Below are 22977 nucleotides of genomic sequence, written 5' to 3' on the forward strand. Positions count from 1 at the left end.
GCTTCCCCCGGGCTCTGGGGGGCAGCCCCGGGACCTGCCACCCCCTCTTCGCCCCAGCTCGGCCGGCTCCAGAGGGCTCCAGCAGTCTCTCAGGGGGGCGAAGGCAGGCGGCAGGGCCCCCTCCCTTCCCCCCTCACATCGCTCTCCCTGCGGCCAAACCCGCCGATTGGGCTGGAAAAGCGAGATTTTGGGAAACCTGTGGAGGGAATGGACGTGATCTGCGCGTCAAAGCTAAGTTGAAGGATCAGCAGCCGCAGTTAACACGAGTCACTTCTACCGAGATTTCGGGGCTTGCTTTTTTTTTTTTTTTCCCTTTTTTTCGGTCTGGAAACTGTGTGTGTGTGTGTATCTAGAGCTGCGTAATTTCGTAATTTTTTTTTTTTTTTCAGACATCGTTGTCTACATTCAGCGTTTGTGACCAGGTTGTCAAAGACTGGATGATTTTCGCTCTTACCAGCTGGATCTCCACAAGATTTAGTTAACCCCGTGCGTTTCTTTTCCCGAACAAAGTAGCTGGCTAGCTGAGCTGCCTGCGGGCAGCTCGGTGCTGCTCGGTATTGCAGGACTGAAAAAGGTACGATGGGGTGTATGCAAAATGATTTTAGCCTTTCAGGGTATTACTGAGGTGAAATGCAAGTCCTGGGACGGTAAGAGCAAAGAACTGGTGGCTAGCCAAGAACAAAATCGTTATTTTCAATTGAGCCGAGGTTGTTTTTTTTTCCTTTGCTTTTTCTTTCCTAGCGTAGCTGGAAAGTGTCTTTGTCCCCTGTAAATTAGTGGACGCTTTAAAACGTGCTTGTCACCAATGACTGGCAGGAGGATGTAGGGTATGTACAGCAAATAACGACAGCCCTCAGCGAAAGAAATACTGTGACCTCCGTTTGGATAGCGGTGTCCCAGCGGCGACTTGTCTTTTCCTGGTGTGATATTTTTTTTTAATTTTTCTCTCTTTCTCTCTTTTTTTTCCCCCTCTTTAATTATTTCAGAGCGGTGGCCAAAGGGGTGCCGTTTTAGCAGTGCTCTCCCCCGCCCCCCCAACCGCCCCTGACCGGAGAGGGCAGCGGGGAGCTCGCTTCTCTCCAGCCGCAAATCTTAAAGTATCTCTCCCCTTTTCGTTCCCCACCCTAAAAGTATGACTAGTAACAACTAAATCTCTGTGCGATGGCTCGCTTTTCTGCCAGGCTCAACGTCCAGCTCATCCCCTCGATGTCCGGTTTCTGAACGTCCCGTTTTCGGACACCCTTTCCCCATAGTTTTATGCTCCCCCAGCCCATATTTTAATGTCCCCCCCCCCCCTCCTCATCCCTCTTCTGCGCCAGTGGCACCGGTTTCATCTCTTGTCAAACTTCGCGTAGATTTGGGCGTAAATTCAAGTAGTTCGAGCTGCCTGCGTTTATCTTCCCGTCAGACGTAATTAAATTTAGCGGGTTTAAATCTCGTTTAAAATGCCAAACGCAAATGCTCGGCACCTTGGGTATCTGCTAGCATTTTTATTTCTCCCGGCACATAAGGAGTTACTTAACATATAGAAAGAAGCGATGAATCACCTCCTTTTAGCAGAAGGTCAAAACGGTGCAATTAAGCGAAAAAGTTGCAGAGTTGGAAAAGGCTGGAACATCGCTGTAAAGAAGCAGCAACAACTGGTTTTTGGTTTATTGTTTTTTTCTTTCTTTCTTTCTTTCTTTTTTTTTTTTCCTTTTCTTTTTCAAATGTAAATGCCTTTGGGACTTGAGTGGGTTGCTTCTTCTCGGTTCTTTACCCGTCGGGGGAAGATAGGGAGCTCCGAGGGGCCCGATTCTGCTCCCGCTGGCATCCCGGGGCAGGTCCACTTCCCAGGCTGGTTTTACCTTTCGGGAAAACGAGTTCGTTACTGTGACGTGTTCACGTTGCCCCCGGTGGAAACTTTCCGGTGCGGCGGGAATACGTAAAGATAAAAAAAAAAACAAAACCCACCCCGATAACGACACCGCTTGGAAAAGTTAACTTCTGGCTCCCTGAACAGCGAAGGAAACTTTGGGGACCTGGTGGTTACCGACGGCCATTTCCACCCCGCAGCGCTGAAACCAACCCGTGCGTGTTTGGGGGAATTTCAGGCTTTTTCCACCGCCCCTGGGGAGCTCTCCTTTAACCGCGGCCCCTCCCGCGGTCCGTGGGTGCCGCCAGGGCTCGGTCTCCGTCGCCCGTGGGTTTCCCCGCGGGGGTGTTGGGTAGTCCCCGCTGCCCCCGCCCCCCCTCGGCCGCCCTGGGCAGGGCGGAGGGACCCGGGACCCCTGCGCCGCCACCGCTGCCACCTGCCCTGCGCTCCCCGGCCGGGCCGGGCAGTTTTGCAGGGTTGCAAGCACTTCCAAGTCATCATTGCTTCTTAGTTTTGGGTTTTTTAGATTCTTTTGTTTCGTTTTATTTTATTTTATTTTATTTTTTTCTACTGTTTCTCTGCACCAGCCTCTTATCTTTTTCTCGCAGACGCTCCGGCCAGTGAAACCAGTGGGCGTGCAGGCGGTCGCGGCAGCCCGGAGATCTCGTTTTTTTTTTTCTCCCCCTCTCCTCTAAACGCTGCAGTTAAAATGCTGGCGGTGTGGTGATTCGTCTCCAGCTGCTGCTGCTGGTCAGTATTTACCACCAGACAGTCATTTATCTCCTGGGTTCAGCTTTTTTTTTTTTTTTCCTCCGGAAGGGAAATGCGAAAAAAAATTGTGTTCGGCCATTTTCTGTAAACTTGACACCCTGAGCTGCGGATTTGTCCGTGCTCGGACTTTCCTGGGGGAGCTGAAGCGTTGCTGGCGTTTCCCTGCGCACGGTAGCTCCGCAAACTCTACAGCTGAGCTGCAAAGCAACTTGTGGGTCCCCATCGGCTCCTTTTCCCCTCTGTGTCTCCGTGGCAGCGGCCGTGAGCTGTCCTGGGCACGATTAACTCTTCCCATAGCCCTGGGACTGTCACCGAGGGGGTGGACTCGCCGACTCCCTGCGTTTCGTGCCGCCTGGCTGGTACACGGGTGGGCGAACCTCGCCCTAAGGCAACCCGGGGCACGCGTGGGAGGAGGATGGGTACCCGCGGAGGAACTGTGTCAGTGCTGGGACTGTGCTGGGACACTCTGGGACTGTGCTGGGACACTCTGAGACTGTGCTGGGATAGTACTGAGGCAGTGCTGAAACAGTTGGGACAGTGCTAGGATAGTCTGTAACTGTCCTGGGACAGTTAGGATAGTGCTGGGACATCCTGGGATGATGCTGGGGCAGTACTGGGACTGTCCTGGGACAATGCTGGAACAGCTGGGACAGTCTGAGACTGTCCTGGGACAGTTAGGATCGTGCTGGGGCATCCTGGGATGGTGCTGGGACAATGCTGGGACAGTCTGGGAATGTCCTGGGACAGTGCCGGAACAGTTGTGACAGGCTGGGACTGTTCTGTACAGTTAGGATCGTGCTGGGACATCCTGGGATGGTGCTGTGACGGTGCTGGGAGCTGTGCCAGGACGGTGATGGGAGGCGGGGTAGGGGAGGGGAGGGGAGGAGGGGCAAGGAGGCGGGGAGCGGAGGGGTGCAGCTCGCCCGGGGCTCCTTGCAGCCTCGCCGCCCCTCTCCATGCTCTCCGGTAACAACGGGGCTGCCGTGCTGCGGCGTTCAAGCGCCGGCATCCCCGCATCTCCCCCGTCCAAACATCACTAGCTAAGCCCGGAGCTCGAAAAGGCGGCCGATGGCATCAACCCCTTCTGGCCTCTCTACAGCTGCACCCAGTACACCCTGTGGTTTCCTCCCTCGGTTTTTATCCCCCCACCACCCTCCACTCCGCCCGTGCGGGTCACCCAGGGCGGGACAGCCGGTGGTCCCCACTCCAGCTCCATGGCCACCCGAAACGCTCGCACTAACAGAGCTCGCTCTGCCCATTCCTTTCTGGCGGCAGAATCGGGCCCGCTAGCTGGAAACTAAAGGGCAAAAGACAAAAAGAAAAAACTGCCTTAAACTTTTTTTTTAACCAATTTTTTTTTTTTTTTAAGTAGCATTACGTTTGCATCTCAGCCGTGGCCTTTTAGAGCTTCCAAGCAAGCTGAAAGCTCCTGGAGCACCTTGTGTATGTGTGAGCGTGGGACAACAGTTCCAGGAGAATAATTTAGACTCATTATATACAGTTCTTATAGAATGATATAAAAAATATCAACCCTCATCCATTGAAATAGGAGATTATTTGCACTCTGAAATGCCAGTGGCTCTGAAGAGGTGTTTTCTTCATTACTTTTGCTTAGAGATAGAAAATGCGGTTCTTTCTTAGCCATGTGTGTTTAGTGGACCAAATTCATTAAAGATGTGTGTTTTGTACAATCCCACAGGACAACTTTAATCACTGGTGAAATTTTATTTGACTTGGCAATGTAACAGTGGGGATTTGACTCATCAAGATGTTAATTAAGAGTAAATAGAGAAGAAATGCTTCTCTGCATACATCTGAATGTGTATGTCCTCATTTTAATAGATTAATTAATATTACTTCTCAATCATAAATTAGTAAGTGCTCTAGGGGGAATTCAGGGAAGAGCAACCAAAATGACTGCTGTACTAAAGGGCTAATGTATGGAGAAACTTTATTCAATATCTGTAGTGTACATCTGCATAGACAGAAATGAAAGTACTTTGGTTAATAAAATGTATGTCTGTGTGGCCGGGGAGATTTGCAATGTGCCAGTGCCATAGTGCTGCTTCTGCTGCAGTACTCACTCACATTTGCAATGCTCAGTGCTTAGGGACAATCCCAGGTTCCGGCCTAGAATTCAGATTGGTTTGGGGTTGTTGCTTCAAGGTATGCAAATGCTAGAGAGAAATGAGATTTCAGAAGCTTTACATGCCTGGCCTGTTGTATCACCTAACTCTATGTGACTTAATATGCAACTACATATTTGTCACTCTTCTGAGAGTCCAGGTTTTCTCATGTATTTCATAGCAAATCAAAGCACTTGATTTAGAGGCTTGGTCCCTGAAGTCTGGGTACGGTAGCATCTAGCATATAGCTACTGTCCCAGTTATGTCTCTTTTTCTTTGTATTGCAGTCATTCTTTCCCACAAAGAAACAAAAAGATGTTGGGGAAAACATCTGAAGGAGAAGAATGTGTCCTCAGGATTAGCATTTCTTCACTTTAATAGGTATTTTTAAATTATTATTTTTTTTTTTTTATCAGCTGTTACACCCTGTTCTTGTTTGTTTGTTGCCTACCTGGCTTATAAGCTTACTTGGGTAAGATCATTTTTGGGGAGTCCACAAACTATTTTACTCATTACAGGAATTTTGTATACTGACTTACAGCGATTATGGAGAGTTGTAGCATGCTTGTAAATATAATAGTCATGTCGTAACCATGACAGCCTAAGGATATGAGCAAAAATTATAAAATGTTATGTGAAAATAAAATATTTTTTGTTACTAAAAGCATGTCAGTGTAAAATTATGTTCAGAAAGTATTTGCTCATCACAAAATAGTTACCCTATTTACTAAATGCAGCTTGCCTTTTATTACAGCTCAAGTGAGTGGTTCAACTATGTGTGGCACTATAAAAACCATCGCTAAGTTAACGCAATCAACACATCTTTGTGTAGACCCTTGCTTTCCATATGTTATATACAACCATTTCTAGGATGCACGTTGGCTATCTCTGATAACGGATTTCAAGAAACCGACCAGAAACATCTAATTCACAGCCCAGAACTATGTTTAGTTCAGAAACTTTGGCAAAGTTTTCCACATGAGGCTGTCATCCATCTGAGAGCGTCTTCAATTATTTAGTGTTTGGGTGGCTCAGATGGGACCATAGGCCTGGATCCCCAAATGTCATCTGGGATCCTTGGGCATCTGACTCCTGCTTAAATATTTCTTGTTAGGTAGTAGGAGGTAAATATCTGAGTAGCTTTAGATTTTGAGCCTCATCTTTTTCTTAGGCATTATATCAAAGATCTCTAGTTGTACCTGTAAATGTGCATTTGCTAGAAAGCAACCCTGGACAAGAGTATCCTGCTTCCTGAAGGGATTTCAGCTGTTCTGGTCTAGTGTCCTTCACTGCTCTGTTAGAGAACTGAGCTCCGTTTTGTAATTGGCAGGAGGTGAGAGTATTGTAGAAGAAAATATCTTAGCTCCTGAGAAGAGGAGAGAAGCAGTAGACTGTTGAAAAGGAACGCAGAACCTCCAAGGTTAATTCCATCCAACTTCATTTGGAAAGAAACCAAAGAAATCTCAGAAACAGTAAAGTATGGGAGGGGGAAAGAGGAAAAGAAAGTGGGGTTGGAGGGCACAGCAAGAATGAGAAGAGGGAGGCATGCGTCTGAGATATCCAGGGTCATATATAAATCAATATATAACTGGGCAGCTTACATAATGCTCTCAAAACTCATATTGTGAATAATATGGCCACAGAAAGAATCATAGTTGAGGGATATTCTCACGAGTAGGGGTAAGTGAGAGTTTTGTGCTTCTCTTCAGTAGAAACTACTTTAGTTTGAACTGCACTAGAACCATTCACTAATGCAGTGCCACTCAGAAGGCCTTATCTGAAAGCAGTTATTATGTCTTTATAATAATTTTGAGGAAGAACTGACTTTTTGTTGCTGCCATCATTAAAATAGTTATTTTCATTACATTTATTCATTTATTTCTAAATTTGCATGGCTACTGCAGGAGCAGGTACAGTATATAACATGGGTTTGGCCGACTGGCCTGTCTCAGCATCCCAGGAACATCAGTTGCTTGTCCACCTCATGCCAAGTTTGCATGAAGAAATGGGCCTTATGTGCTCTCCCAAAGCTCAATGGATTGTGGGTCAGTCAAGGGCTTCCTATCAGGCAGGAAGCGATCTGCACAGGGGCCTTCCCGTGACAACAAATGCCTTCCCAGAAACTCTCACTGAGGAATTATAATTTGTAGTACTCTGCCTGTGCATGTTTTATCATGCAGAAGGCAACTACGTGGAGATAGTTGAAAATGTATAGGTTAGTGATGTCACATGGGCATGCATGCTAATTGTATTGGCAGATGGAAGAAAAGACACGAGGCTAATTAGCAGAATCATGGTTTTTAACGGTAGCTCTGAACGTTCTCCTGCCAGAGCTGCTGCCCTCAAAGAGCTTTCTAGGATACATACGTGCATTTGCCACCTTACTACAAAAGTTGTCTACCGGGGAAGTTTGTGATTGTCTCTACTCCTTCCTTTTGGACTCCTACATCTCCACGGAAGGAAAATAAGCACGGCATGCAAAAACCTCCTAAAGTTCATACTTTATATTTTAACTTCCCTTTGCAAGGCAGCTGCTGCATTTGCACATGTGGGAATCTGGTGAGCCATACAATCTTAGGCTGAGGATTTCTATTCACTAGGGATTAGCTGAACTGTTTTCCCAAATCAGTCACCAGATCTGGATTCCAAATTAACAAAGTGGTGCTGAGCATTAATGTAGACTTGAGGTAGCAGCTTTGCAAATTTATTCAATGAAAGCATTATAAAAGCAGGCTGTCTAACTGCCTTAGCTTTAGTGCAGTGAACTCTGAGAAGTAGCGGACTAACTGAATTTATAACAAGTAAAAAGCTCAGGTTCATTCAGCTCCAAGGATGCCAAATGAGAAATGCTGCTCTTTGTACAATCACTCTAAACCCAACTACTCACAACAAAAAGTTTAGAAGGTGCAGAGTGACTGTGTCCTAGAAAATAGTGTTAGAAGGGACCTCAGAGATCACTGAACCTCTCCCTGTGCCCTGATGATCTGCTGTCCTTCTGCCTTTTCGATTTGTCTAGCCTGTTCCTAAAGACATCCAGGGATGGAGATTTCACACCCCCTCTGTGCAATCTATGCCAGTGTTTAACCATCTTTCATGCTGGAAGTCTTTCCTTGGCATGTTTTCAGTAGTCATCCGTAGACTAAACCATACCAGTCCTTTTGCTTTTTCTTTATAGGGTTCATTTTTTATTTTTTTTGACCTCTGACGATTCTTGCCTCTCTTTTCTGAACTCAGTCTGATTTCTCTTTTACCATGTCTCAAACTGGGCTCAGTTTTCCAGCTAAGACCTTGCAGCTACTGAAGGAGCAGATGACTCAAGTCTCCTAAAGGCTGTCTTACTCTTTATGTATCCCACTATGGGATTTGCTTTTTTTTTATTTATTTTTTTTTTTATTTGCAGCAGCGCAGTTGACTATACCCCGCCTGTGCTCCCCTAGCTCCTTCCTACCAGGCTGCTGTTTTACCAATTCTTGCCTAGTCTGTATTTGTGCAGTGTGAAAGTGAAGGACCTTGCATATGTCCTTATTGATTTTCCACCTATTTTTAAGATTGTTTCTCCAGTTTGTCAAGATAGTCTGAATTTCAGTCCTATCTTCCAGTGAGCTGGCAGCCTCTATTAGCATGGGATTACCTGCAATAATAAATAAGCTTATTTTATCTTCCCTCATTCAAGTTGTTAATGGAGATATTGAGAAGCCCCAAATTTAGCACAGATTCCTGGGGAAACCTACTCTATACATCCTTCAGTTTCAAGAACTAACCATTGATAAATGTTTCTAGTGAATTACTTCTGTCCTGGTTTCAGCAGGGATGGAGTTAATTTTCTTCTCAGTAGCCGGCGTGTTTTGGATTTTGTGTGTGAAGAATGTTGATAAAAACACTCTGATGATACAAGTTGTTGTTAATGAGACCAAGGACACTGTCTGGCTTTCCAAGTCTCATTAAAGTCTTGTTAACGTGCAGATGCAGGAAGCTGGGCAAAAGACAGACAGAATAATTGATCCGAACTGGCCAAAGAGAGTATTCCATGCCATAAATGTCATGCTCAGTATATAAGTGGGGGTTGCCCATGGGAGGGGGCATTCTTTTCTGGCATCCATTCTATTTGGGTATCTGTTCAGGCACCCTTGGCACCCTTTTCTTCTCTCTTGCTTGCTGGCATCGTTCCCTCTACCTTGCTAGCTTGCTCTCCCCGCTTTGCTTGCTGCTCAGTGTCGTTCCTGTGATCGCTGCTCAGGACGGGCTGCGTCAGTCATTCGGACGTTGGGTGGTGAGAAATTGTACATTGTTCATTTTGTATATTTTGTATATATTAATATCCTTACATTCTGTTATCTTTGTAGTTTTTAGTATTTTAGTAAACTGTTTTTATCTCAATCCACGAGTTTTCCTTTCTTCCCAATTTCTCTCCCCCGTCCCGCTGGATAGGAGGAGGGTGAGTGAGAAACTGTGTGGTGATCCAGGCTAAACCACCACAACTTCCCAGCCAGTTTGTACTCATTGTATACTAGTTTCATCCAAACTATGTTTCTGTGTCTTAGGTAGAAGAATAATACGTGTTAGTATCAAAACCAGTCAAGATATGACACCTCCTGCTTCTCCCATCTGTTATCCTGTTGCAGAAGGAAACTAGATTAGTATGTCAGCACCTAGTCTTATCCAAAAAAGTCTATATACACATAACTCAAGCCTTTATGAGTCCTGGAGGAGCAGTTCCCAAATTATGGCCTCGTGTGAAGGCACTGTCTATGAGGGAAGACGGCAACCTGACTGAAATTGAGCCGCAGAAGTGGGGCTTACAAGCTGAAGTACATCTGGCAGGGTTAGTGTGGTGTTACAGTCTGGGCAGCGGGGCTTCCTGAGCAACCTGATGTAAAACACTGCCCGGGAACCTTTTTCCATCCACCTTTTCTACAGGTGAGTATGGTGGTGTGACACAAGTGTTTGAGCCAAGTGATGTTCAGATGTTATTTGTAGCAAAAGAAAAAGGAAACAGTTGGACCTCTGGAACACACCAAAAGAGAAAGAAACAATTAAAATACAACTTTCATTCAGGTGTGTAACGAAAATACACAGAAAGTGTCCTGCATAGGGACAGGGGAAATACAACTTGCAGCCAGAGATCTGAAACCGACAATGATTAACTTGATCATCCTTAGTAGGGCATGCCAAGATGAAATAAATATTAAGCTGGCTGAAAATCTGATACGCGTTAAAATAATTTATCTTTAGAGATGTACGGTGTGCACCATGTCCCATCACACTTTGTTATATTCAGAAGAGAGAAGTAGGTAGTTAGAATACATAAATGATCTAATCTGGTCTAGAGAGGAGTTGCACTCAGAAATACCCGTTTGTGTAGAGCGTGATCTGACAGGTCAGAGGTAGACGTCTATGTTTTAGATGTCTGCTGTTAAGTTATGCATTTTTTTTCTTTTTGTGTCAGATGCATAACAAATAACTTCTAGTCTGTATTAATCGTTACGAAAAGAGAGACAAAATCTCCACATTGGTGAGTGCCCTGTTGATTTGAATTTTAGGAAAGCTTGGTATCAGCAGGGCACTGTTTAAGTGCACAGTATCCAGATGCTTCCCATTATAGCCCCATACGTAATCACGAGCTTTCTATCTGCTGATATATCACTTCTCTCATAACGGCCATCATTCCTCTTGTTGCCTGGTTAAGAAATGCAGGTTTAGATCGAGTCTCTCCTAACCCTGAAAAAATCTTAAGAAGGAGTAAGGCTAAACAGAGCTAAACTGTCTGTGCTACAGCGTCTGTGGATCTGGATGGTGAGTGTCGCTGATGGAGTTCCAGAAGATAGTGCCTGACCTGGAGCCACAGGCTTCCACATTGCTATTTGAGGTGTTACAGAAACCAAAAATGGCATGGGGATTTTATTGTAATCTGATAGAGCTGATGACCTTGTTAATTTATAAGGTCATCAATTTTAAAGTCTGGGGGTACGTGTGACTACTTTTTTAGGATTGGTATGTAAAAGCCCAGTGTGCTGAACAACAATTTTCAAGGGGGTTTTCCCAATGCACAGAGAAGAGTCATTGTGCATATCCAGCTACAGCAGTATGCAGAGCATGAGACACTCCATTTACGGTAGACTTTTCCCCCAGAGTTCTATGATGCAGATAAGACTGTCTGTCCTGAAACTGATTTGGGAAAGTCAATTGAATTCTAAAACTTGGTAAAAATGCCTAAGAGATAACAGGAACAAGACGATTCATTGCAGAAAGGAAGAAGCATAGGCAGGTGTAAAAGAACACTTAGCTTGAAAATGTAAATTGCCGTGTTTATACTTCTCCTCCTCCTGAACACTGCTTTGCTGGTAGGCTCCGTAGTATTGCCAGAGGACCCTGCAGAACTGGTGGGTATGTGCTTGGGCCATCTAGAACAAATTACAAGGTATTTTTTTTTGACCCTGGGCACAAGGTCATTGAAATATAATGCCAAAAAATTGTGCAAGTGATTGGCATGTTTTCTGAACCGTGTTAGACGATTTTGAAGTTGCAGTTTTCATGGTGATCCCCCAACCCATCTGTTTTGAAAAGGTCAAAGAATGAGATCATACTTCTGGGTCTGTGTTAACATTATTCTGCAGTCAAGTCACTGAAGAAAATGAAACTGATCTTTACATATGACAGAGACGATACTGCTGCATTCTTTCAAGTTTTCTTTGGTATCTTTGTTTACGGGAATTTACAGGCAACTTAAAAAAATACAAAAATACTACATGAAGTTCCATGCACAGTTTTGTATCACTATTTGCTATGTAATATGCATATATTTACTATACTAAGTAATTAATGTGTCTGTAAATACAAGACTGCTTTTTAGAGATTAAAATGATGAAATTCCTTAGTTTGTATTTACAGATTCAACAATAATGTAGTTATGAACTTTTTTAAATTTGCAGGCGGTACTCACCCCTCCTCTGATAAATGAGACAGGAGAACTGGTGACAAGTGACATGGAGAAGGCTGAGGTACTCAACAATTTTTTTTTCCTTCAGTTTTCAGTGGTAATCTCTCTTCCCACGTCTCTCAAGCCCCTGAACTTCAAGGCAGGGACTGGGAGGATGAAGTCCCTTTCATTGTAAGTGAGGATCCTATTTGAGCGCACCTGAGGAACCTAAACATATATAAGTCCATGGGACCTGAAAAGCTGCACACCAGGGTTCTGAGGGAATTGACAAATCTATTTGCCAAGCCACTCTCTGTTGTATTTGAAAAATCATGGCAGTCAGGCAAAGTCCCCTGTGACTGGAAAAAAAGAAACACCACACTCATCTTTAAAAAGGGTAAAAAGGAGGACCCTGGGTACTACCAACCAGTCAGCCTCACCTCCATGCTTGGTAAGATCATGGAGCGGATCCTCCTGGAAGATATGTTAAAATACATTGAAGACACATCATCCTCCTGGAAGATAGGTTAAATCACGTTGAAGATGATTAGGGAAAGCCAACATGGCTTCACCTTGGGCAAATCATGCCAGACTAATTTAGTGGCCTTGCAGTCACTATGGAGCAACTGCATCAGTGGACAAGGGAACAGCTATGAATCTCATCTACCTGGACTTTTGTAAGTCCTTTGATACGATCCCCTACAACATTCTTACCTCTAAATTGGAGAGATATGGGTTTGATGGATGAACTGTTAGATGGATAAAGAATTGGCTGGATGGCTGTATCTAAAAAGCTGGAGTCAATGGCTCAATGTCCAAGTGGAAACCAGTAACGAGTGGTGCTCTTCAAGGGTCCTTCGTGAACTGCTCTGGCGTGGGTCTTTTTTTCCATGAGGTGCAGTCCCTCCAGAACAGCTGCCCCAGCGGGCCCTCCATGGGCCACAGCCTCCTTCAGGCATCCACCTACCCTGCTGTGGGGTCCTCCACGGGCTGCAGGTGGATCTCTGCTCCTCCGTGGCCCTCCATGGGCTGCGGGGGGACAGCCTGCCTCACCATGGGCTGCACCATGGGCTGCAGGGGAATCTTGGCTGCATTACTCCTCCCCCTCCTTCTTCAGTGACCTTGGCGTCTGCAGCTGTTCCTCTCACAAGAAATTCTTCACAATCGGCTCAGGCAGACGCTTCTCAGGTTCTCTTCACATCTCCTCTCCACTTCTTGTAGCCAGGCCAGGCCGAGTTGGGCCCAGTTGGCCGCCTGGTGGGAGGCCAGAGGGTGTGGGCCACAAGGTCCAGAGGCTCTTGCCTCCCTCTCTCTGCTCCCGCTTCTGTTTCCTGTTGTTTTTTTTTATTATTATTATTTTCCCCTTCTTAAATACGTTATCACAAAGACATTATCACTGTCACCAATTAGCTTGGTCCTGGCCAGCGGCAGGTCTGCCCTAGACCCAGCTGAGTCCACCGGACAAAGGGGAAACCTCTAGCAGCTTCTTGTAGAAGCTGCCAGCATAGCCCACACCACTACACAAAACCAGCACATTATCACGGAATTATAGAAAGCAGTGCTAGAGCAGATCTGAAGTAATCTACTCCTTCCCTCTGATCAGGGCAGAATTAAATATACTTATGTTCTTCTTAACAAATATTTGACTAACCTGCTTTCCAAGACCTTCAAGAATGGAGATTTCAGAACCTCTCAAAGTGGTTCACTGCAGTGTTTAATCATTTTAGAAAGTTATGTATACAAGCCTGATCTGTAATCTGAATCTCTTTTTCTGCAGATTAACCCCGTTGCTACCTCTTCTGGATCTTGATTTGAAACGGCTTGAGAATAACTTATTTTTTTCTTGATCTCCAGAAATTCTTGCAGGTTTACTTTTATTTTCTGTCTTTCCTGATGTGCAGTGCCCAAAACAGGATGCAATGTAACCTGTGCCAAGCAGAATGGAAAGTTTCCTTCATATGCTTTGTTGGGTGTACATCCTATCATATTATGACTGGTTTTTTTTCATAACCCAATGACACTGATGATTAATCTTCAGTTTATTCAGCTATAATCTTAGGGTATTTTTCTTAGAACTGCTCTTAGCCTATCACTCCCCATCCTTCATGTGCTGTCTAAGCATAGAGCTTTATTCTTGTCTTAGTAGAATTGCCTCCTATTGTTCTCAGACCATTTCTCCATTTTGTTAAGATCACGTAGTTCATTACTAAGCTAGTCCAGAATATTCACCTATCTGCCAGTGAGAGCTGTGAGACCTGGGAGAGATTGTCAATGCTTAGCTTCAGGGTAAATGTAGGTGTCCACATGTCAGTTGGGTGTCTAAATGCCCTTTGTAGTCAAACTAGTCGATACAATCAATGGAGCTTAGAAATGATTCATCTCACTCTTATGTAGACATCTACATTTGGTCAGCTGAACATATCATTCGTTGTACCCTTCATCATTAATTAAAGTTAATTCAGTGTAAACATATCAGAGGAGGTCTGTAGGCCTATTCTAGATTGGAAGACAATATGAAGGAACATAAAAAAGCTATCTGAGAAAGGCATTACAGCAATTTTATATTTTATAGCTTATGCAGTAGGAACTGGAAGTAGGAGCCCCAATTACGCCTTCCTTTCTTATCTCTTTGTTCACGTGGAACAGCTCTGCCTGTCACCTGCCTACTCCTAGTTTTTAATTATGAAAATATTATGGAGGAATTTTGTTACAAAGCAAGATAAAAAGCTTATTTTTTTTTTCTGAGTCTGTTAAATCACAGAACATATACTTTCTCTGCACTGGATGCCATCCAAGGGTGAAAAGCAGCCCCAAATCTCTGTCTTTGGGTTCCTTGGCAAAGAAGTAGATCGGCCTTAGCGTTTGCCTGGATATGTGAGTTGGGGATAGTTTGTTGCTACTGTACTTCATAGTTGCTATATTTTTTGTTATGGTAGGTGTTTCTCTGTGTTTGCTGGCAAATAAATAAAATAGTAGTTAATATGCATGCAATTTCTTTTAATGGTCAGCTTTATGAAATTCCCAGGCTTTAAGCCATATGTAAAAGAAGTATGACATGATGGCCATAATCTGTGTTCTGCTCTTGAGAAATAGGCCACATTCCTTCCAAATGTGCAGTTTGTAATTCATTGTGAATGCCCAGAGAAGACTTGGGAGTCAAAATTGTCAGTCTTTGTAATGTGGAAGACTGATGATATCACCTCCTAGGTGCATCTGTGACATAAGGCATGTTTTCCTCTTCTGAGATGTAGATGTCTAGGGTGGGATTCTTCTACTCTAAATGTAGATGTCTGCAATATGGATGTTTGTATCGAAGCATGCCACCTTAGGTAATGCTTATGGTTAATGAAAAGGAGCAGGTTATTCTAGGGAATTATTCATCTGACCAATTTTTGACATTTTGTTTATGATGAGAAGAACCTCATGTTTGAAGTGTCTGTTTCTCTCCTCTAGTGTCATGTTAATGAGAGGGCAGAGGCCACTCACTATCATCGGCTGCATCCAAGACCAGTGTTTCCAGAAGACCAGTGCTGTAGCAGCAGTGAGCTGTCACTGAGGCTCACAGAGGAAAGGAGGACAGCTCTTAGCTAGCCTTTCAGTCACTCTCATTGATACCAAAAAAAGTAAAGGACACAAAACACTGAGGCTGACTGAGTCAGTGTGTTGCAGCTGGCACTGCAACAGGCAATGGAGGTTGAACTCTCAGAAGCAAAAGCATAACTAATTATAGTTTTTAGATCTTCAGTATCTTCCCTGTCACTGATAAAACTGTTCTCTTCAAGGAACATAATGTCCCAATATTTTTGTTTGATACTATATCTATGTCTCCTCCTTCTGCCTTTGATGGTATTAATGTTCTCAGATGGTATTTCTGGACTAGATTTACTCCAGAAGTGCAAATACCCCATATTTTTAGGGAGAAAGTCCTCTCCTCGGCTTTCTGTTTGGCTACAGGAAGTATTTTTCATCACAGGTTGCAGTAAGGAGCTGCAATCCAGCCAGTCCTTCTGGTGTCTTTGTTGTCAGGAAAACATGATCTATCAAAGCCTGTTTAGTGGGAACTCCTAAGTGGGAACACTTAGGAGTGCTGATTCTTTGTTATTTTCTCATTATGTGGTTCCTAGGTTTCTAAAGGTCTTGACATACATTCTTTACCAATAAGAAAAAATCCCTCCTCATGAGATTTAAGCATGTTGCTTTTATCTTTAATGGAGCCATGTTTGAGCGTCTGTCATCATGTTCACTAAATCATCTGTCAATGAACTCCACATTTTTAGTAGCCATTACCTCAGCTCAGGAAAAAATAAAGTTCTAACTTTTATGTCTAATCCCCTGCATTATTTTCAGTGGGATAGGGTGGCACTGAGGCCACATCTTAAATTTATTCTGAAGGTGGTTTCAGATTTCTTATTAATCAGTATATCCACTTACTGGTGATCCAGTTCACTGGTAGAAGGATCGAAATGTTGATCCTTCTTCAACTACTGCCTTAGGCAGACAAAGCTCTTCTGCAAATCTGTGATGCTCTTTGCTCTCAAAGAGCCTTTGTTGTTCAGGATCAAATCTAAAAGGATGTAGTATCAACTTCGAACTCACTTGAAATTAGTTCGCAGACTTTGTAGATAACATTTGATGTTATCAAATTTGATCCAACGACCCATCTCAAGGTGTACACAACTAGAGCACAGGGAACCACCACAGCATGTGCTGGTAGAGTTCTGGTAGCTGAGGGCTGTAGAGACATCACACGATCACCGATACTCACATTTATGAAGCAGAACTTGTGCTAGTAGTACAAAGGCTTGAAGGACACTGACTCTTTAGTCTTTGCTCCAAGGAATAGCTTGCATTTACTGGTGTGACTACACTCCTAACAAAACACCCTGAAAGAGTTTCACAGGTGCCAGAACTTGAAGAAAGAAGAGTGGCTGCCTTTGACACTTTAATTCTTTGATATGTTCTTTGTATGTAGCTCCCACAACTGATCCTTCTGTTCCACAGATGGAAGGCTCGTCACGTGGACTGAGAGCTACTAAGGAACTGGATGGTGAGCTGTTTACATGCTTGTGGGAGGAAAAGCAGAGGTGAGCACGTTATGTCCGCACATTGTTGTGGACACTTAGCAACTTTAGAAACATCTGAATTCTTATGCAGAAGAGACATATCCACTTAGAGTGGGTTTTACCTACAGAGAGCAATTAAAAGTATCATAGCTATTACAAGGTTAGTAACCCTCTGTATTGTGAAACACAGTGCTGCGTCTTTGCTGTGTATTCTCATTGTTATTATTATTAGCAGCAAAGAACGTATGGTTACTATTACTAAGAATCATGAGTTTTTTTCATAGGAATTAGATCTCATTAAAAATCAGAAGCAGGATTTGTTTTTTTGTGCTGCTAAATTTTCATTATTAAACCCAGTGATATATAAGAAGATTACATGCCAACCCACAGAAGTCCTTCAGAGTTGTTATTTTAAACCTGTATCAATGAACAGTTTATTCTGAAGCCTTTCAAGTGTGTATGCATATGCATTATATACATATATACTCTCTATATATATCTGTAGTGACAAAGCAAGTAGTTTAATACGTTTTACGGGTCCAGCCTGGAGTTCTGCATACATGAACTTGTGTGTGGTCAAGGAGGCTTGCATATTTTTGAACTCTAAGTTGGCCTAATAAAAGATATCAGACTACAGTGCTTGCTTTGTCAACCCTGTTTTGCTGGTTCAAAATGACTTGCAAGATTAATTTTCAATTTTTAACATAAAAAACAAGAAAAAGAAGTGTTTACTTACTGCAAGGAGTTGATTCCGTGTTAATGACCCTGAAGGAGGCTTGTACACAAGGTACAGATTGTTGCCAATTTGATGTATATTCATGTTACAGAATATGAAAATGTGAAGTTATACCATCTTGAGGATTTTGTTTTTGTAAGTAGGATTGGTTAAAAAAAAAACCTTTAAGTAATCATACTGTGTGTTTGATGGTGGAAATTAGTATGAATGTTTCTGGCAGTGGAATGATGTGATGTGGTTATGCGTTTCTGTTTTCACTGCCTGCTCAATATTGGCCTTTTACAAATACAGATTACCATGTCGATGGAAGGAATTTACAGCTTTGGCCCCCTTGTCTCACTCAGTGTTACAGCACCTTTTTTGTGTTTTATATTACATATCCTCCCAACTGTATTTTTCTGACAGAAAAAGGAAATGTCAGTGGACTGAGATCCTGAAAACATGTGAGCTTTCCTATTTAATTGGATGAAATAAGTATTATTTCCTACTTACCTTGATTTCCTGTGGGGTGAAAATCTTGCTTCTCTGAAGTCAGAAGCAAACTTTCTGCTGAGTACAACAGGATGGAGAGTTCATCAGTGAGCCGTTACTAAAGAGCGATTTTGCATACCGGAAGCTCAGAAGAATACCAACCCCTTAATAATAACGGCGGTAGAAAGAATATTTTTAAAAAATCAGGATTTAGAACTGTCAAATAAAATCCACAAATAAAATCCAAGCTGAATACAAAAGCTGTATGTATATTGTTAGTTTTGGGGCCTCACGGCCCACATAGTTAGAGCTGCAAGATCCGTTTGTGTTATGTGGGCTGTTACACTACATCCCTTACCTCATCTTGTGGGCAAGGATCTGCTTGCTCTGACTTCATGGAATCACAGCTGTATTTGTGGAGTGCTCTTGTCCTTTGGCACTCCCTCCCCTGTACATTAATAGGGTTTGAATGCACCAGCATTTTCTCTGGAAGCAAACTTCAAAAATTGTCTTTAATCCTGATGCAATGCATATTCAAAATTTTTTCTTTTCCTGGAATTTAGTTCCAGAGGAAAATATACTTAACTGGTGCTCCCACCAGCCAGCTGCGGTTTATAACAATAATTAACAGTAAGATATTGCAGCAGAAATGGGGAGCAGAGAAATGCAGTCCAGCAGCTTCAGTTATGTGGTTCTGTTCACTTCTAAGGATTCCAAAGTGCTTAACAAACAATATTACAGGCAGGACGGGCAGCTCTGCCCATGATGAAGGTTTCCCAACGCTTCCTGTTATAAGATTCTGTTTTTCTTTTTATTTTTCAGAGCTTTGCTGAACTTAATGTATTTAGGCTAAATTTATTTTTTTTTATCCAATGTCGGTCTCTAGGGCTTTTGTTTGTTTGGTTGTTTTAAAATTTTTTTTTAATTGAAAAGTGATTGAACTATTTATAAGAAGGTGGCTGGTAAAAACCGTGTTTTTCTACTTATGTAAAAAAAAATCTGACCCCTGTATTTTAAAAGGTTTTGGAGGAAAGGCAGACCTTTCCCTGCCTTTAAACCAGGTATATGCCTTTTGCCATCCTCACAAAGCCTTTCCAACTTGTTCAACTGTTTCAAGACGTGGAAAAAAACACAGTTACCAAATATTCCGTAGAGATTTGCTAAAGCCTAACAGCAAATATTTCCAGAGATTTCATCTTCTCCGCCTCGCATAGCTCCTTCTCACGATCAGAGTTTCCATACACCGTCCTCACAGAATGACTGAGCAGTCACTAGCTGGGTGCACCGGAGGCCAAAACAGAGGTAACCTCTGTAGTATTGTCCCTGGGCATTACTTTGAGCAGCAGTGATGCTACATGGAGGAATTGAGAGTAGGGAGCCTGTCCCTCCTGAGCTGGAAAGCAACTCAAGGCTCCCAAATTTTATCATTTGTGTGCTGTTGGCAAGCCTCCAGCATAGTTTCTCTTTGCCACTAGCCTGAATACAGACAGAGAGTTGGACAACCTCAGCAATGCCCTGAGCAACCACATGTAAAGTTGAAATTAGTCCTGCTTTGAGTGGGGGGGTGGGACCACATGTCCTCCTGAGGTCCTCCCCAACCTAAGTTAGTCCACAGTTCTGTGATTCTTTGCTGTCCATTTCTCTATTAGACCGTGTGGGCCTGAAAGCACCATCCTACTTGATGGACCTCTGTGGGTACGATGCACATAGTGGAAATAGTCTTTATTAGTTTGTTTTTAAAAACAAGTCTATGCAAACCACCTTATTAAGATAACGTTCAAGCTACATGGGCAAGTATCCTGAAATTACAAATAACAGAATGATCTCTGCAGCCTCAGTATGCTTCCAATGTGTGTTTGCATTGAAACACTAATGCTAGTTTTGTGATTGCACTGTGGTTATTTTTTTTTCATATGACTTTGTCCCTGTCATGGATCTGTTCTGGAGATGAAGCAGCACTGAGGAGAATTGGTGGAGGGTAACTGCAGAACTCTAGCTCACTTATTGAGAAGGTGCAAGGTGTTTTCTGAATGAAGCAGGGCATAATAGAAAAAGAAAACAAGGTCTTCAAGTTAAGGCAGTTGAATTCTGCTCTGGAGCTGGTACCTTTTCTACCATGGTCCTGTGTGGTAATGGGCAAACATTTCCCAAGTAGTTATTAATTCCCAGAAAAGCCTTTCTGCTTGTGCCAGTAGCATCTGGAACAAGATAATTGTGCAAATGTCATCTGTCAATCACAACTCTTTCTTGGCAATGTCATGTATGATGTTCCATTTAATAAAGCCTTCATCAAGTCAGGTTAGGTAATTGTTAGTTCCTTATATCTGTTTATCATCTAATTCTCACCTTCTATTTATATTTACATCAGAATTATTTATAAATAAAATACTTATTTTATTTATAAATTATTATTTGGTGATGAATTAGGTAAACTGTCTCGAAAATCTCTGAAATTCATGGTAATGTTCAGACAGCATATGAGATGACTGTTTTTTAAACCTCAGCAGGCTTAATTAGATCCTGCAGTTCATTCATTTGCACTGAAGTCAATTGGAGTTTTACATGTGGAAAGTTTGTGAGATCAAAAATTATGCCCAATGGGCACATAGCTCTCTATAGAAGAAAATGTCAGCTCTGGATGGTTCTCATCGGTTAGACTCTCTCTCCCCCCTCACTTTTCCTCTCTTTCTCAATTAGCTTTTCTTGCATTTTTATGTGAGTGGTTTTGAAAGGGTTCCTGGAAAAAAAACCTTGCTGCATATACTGTACATGTTTTCATTTACAGGTCATTGAAATGGATCGGCAGATAAATAAAAAGATAGGGTTTTCTGAAATATGTTGCATGATGTAAAACCCTTTTCTAAGTCTGTTTTGTCAAATATGTCAAATGATATTTTTGAAATTATATTTCTGGAGTATATTTGCAGCATTTCTTAGTGCTGTTCTTGATCTGTGCACCCTTGTTTGACAGTCCCTTAATCTGTCCGATATAAACTGAATGAATAGCCGCATTTAAAAATATGGCTTCAGGGACTCCTTAGGAGGTTTCTTTGTAAGTGTACATTTACTAGTTCATCTGTAAATTTATTTTATGAGGTGTTTAAACCTCAAGAAAACTGAAAAGCATAATATTAATGCCTGGTTTACATCTACTGAAGTCAATGGGAACTTTGCAATTGACTTTAATGGCAGCCTATGTCCTCTAATTATGAAAGTGGTGAGGATGATATACACAAAACCACAAGGAGAGTTTTCTGTTTCATCAGATCCTATTCTGTTTGCAGATGCATAAGCAAAGTACAATGTGGTTTGTTCTTGAATTAAACAATTCAGTGTTTGGACCTAATCCTGAACCATGTCACTACTTTAGGTGGTGTTTTGCTTCTCAAAAGATCATTCTCTCTGTGGCCCTCAGAGGTGACAAGGTAGGAAACCCAGCCAAATTTTCAAAAGGCCTTTGAAGATTACACTTTTGGTTTTGATCTTACATCTGCCCTATGGTATGAGTAATGGAAGAAATTGGTGAAGCAGTTTTCTTCCTAATTGTCTTGTTTTTTTTCATGTGATCAATTTTGACAGGGTTCCTGGAAATGCACATAATATCTGTAGCGCATATGTACATGTTTTCCCTTAAGGTTCGCTGAAGTCTAGTAGAAAGTTTCCATCACGCTATTGTAATCTGAGGCATCATTTTCATATTGTGTTAGTGAAAGTGAGTGAGAGTAGACCACAACAAAAAAGGAGTCCCAGAATCCATCTTTTTTTTTTTTTCTGTTAGTGTAACAAGAACAGCAGCCTGAACAGGCGAGATCTGGTAAGCAATTTGTAGCAGTAAATAATGCTAGACAAAAATTCCCACAAGCTTCTTGTTGAGTCTGCTTCAGAGCTATTACTCATTTGGTGGCTGAAATGCTGGTTTTGCTTCACATTTTTAATACTTGTGAAAGATTTAAGTATTTTGTTGGTAAGTGGAGCTAGTAGCGCTGCAGATAAGAGCTCGTCAAAAGTTTTCAGATGGAACCATGCTCAGTAGGAAAATGCTGCTTATGCGGGGTGAAGATGCTGTTCCCAGGGTACATCAGCTCTACTGAAGCACTAGAAGGAGCCCAGCTTGGGGGCTGCTGCCTCTTCCTCACCACCCCCATCAGCTCCCTCAGATTTCTGCTAGGCTGATCAGAAATAGCGAAGTACGTAAAGTCGCCTCTTAAGGTGAACAAAAGCTGCAGCACTGAAATTAGAAGGGAGTAAATTCTGGCTTCGCCTGCTCCTGCCCCATCATAGCCAGCTCCCACCTTGTCCATGTGGTGGCCTAGCAGCTGTCTGGCTTCCCCCTCTTGCCTCCATCCAGGCTGGTAGAGGATGAGACCTTTCTGGTCCCCCTTTCCAAACCTCCTGAGTCCTCAGGCTGCTGCCCCTTCAGGCTTCCCAGCCCCAGTGCTTTGTGATTCACAGGCGGCTGCTTTTTTGAGGTATCCCAGTGTAAGGGCAGCCAGGAGTCCAGCAGCCCTGGGGTTTGTGCTGTCCAGTGATGCAATTGGTTTGGGAGTGAGCTGGAAATATTGTTTACTAGCTTTCTCAAAAAAACCAATGTATCATAAATCCTCCCTTAGAAAAAAGCAATTATTAGTATTTATTGATGGTCTAATACAAAATTTGCCTGTATCAAAATGACTTTGGGAAAAGTTAGTTAAAACAGAACCTGTAGAGATCGTTCCAGATGGCGACTGTAGTCTTTAGTTCACCCTTATCAATTAGACATGAACAGAGATATCTGTAGTATAATTAGAGAAATAAATAACAACTGAAAATTATGTATTTCTGGGAGATTTAAACTTCCTAGACATAGGTTGGAGGAACGCATGCAGAAGTAGGTACCTATTTCTCAAGATATCTATAAACATGGTAGATTACATACTTCTTCACCAAATGACTTCTCAACCAATCCTATTTTGGACTTAATGAAACACTGGAACAGGTTGCCCAGAGAGGTGGTGGATGGCCCATCCCTGGGAACATTCAAGGCCAGGTTGGACGGGGCT

At 42.8% G+C, this 22977-nt stretch overlaps 1 long non-coding RNA gene across 6 annotated transcripts in view; it reads left to right on the forward strand.

The window, feature by feature from the left end:
- Window positions 1-22977, forward strand: part of LOC147602357 (uncharacterized) — a 40924-nt gene that overhangs the window by 106 nt on the left and 17841 nt on the right. For 4 of the 6 annotated variants that reach the window (XR_015261682.1, XR_015261683.1, XR_015261681.1 and 1 more), the window contains exons 1-4: window positions 1611-2070; window positions 2464-2605; window positions 5040-5133; window positions 16670-16752. This is a non-coding gene — a long non-coding RNA (uncharacterized LOC147602357). Of the gene's footprint in view, window positions 1-389; window positions 2071-2463; window positions 2606-5039; window positions 5134-16669; window positions 16753-22977 lie in introns of those variants that run through there. The other 2 variants (XR_015261680.1, XR_015261685.1) reach the window with 2 other exon arrangements.

The sequence above is a fragment of the Chlamydotis macqueenii genome, chromosome 1, assembly GCF_036417535.1.
Source record: "Chlamydotis macqueenii isolate bChlMac1 chromosome 1, bChlMac1.mat, whole genome shotgun sequence".
Lineage (NCBI taxonomy): Eukaryota > Metazoa > Chordata > Aves > Otidiformes > Otididae > Chlamydotis > Chlamydotis macqueenii.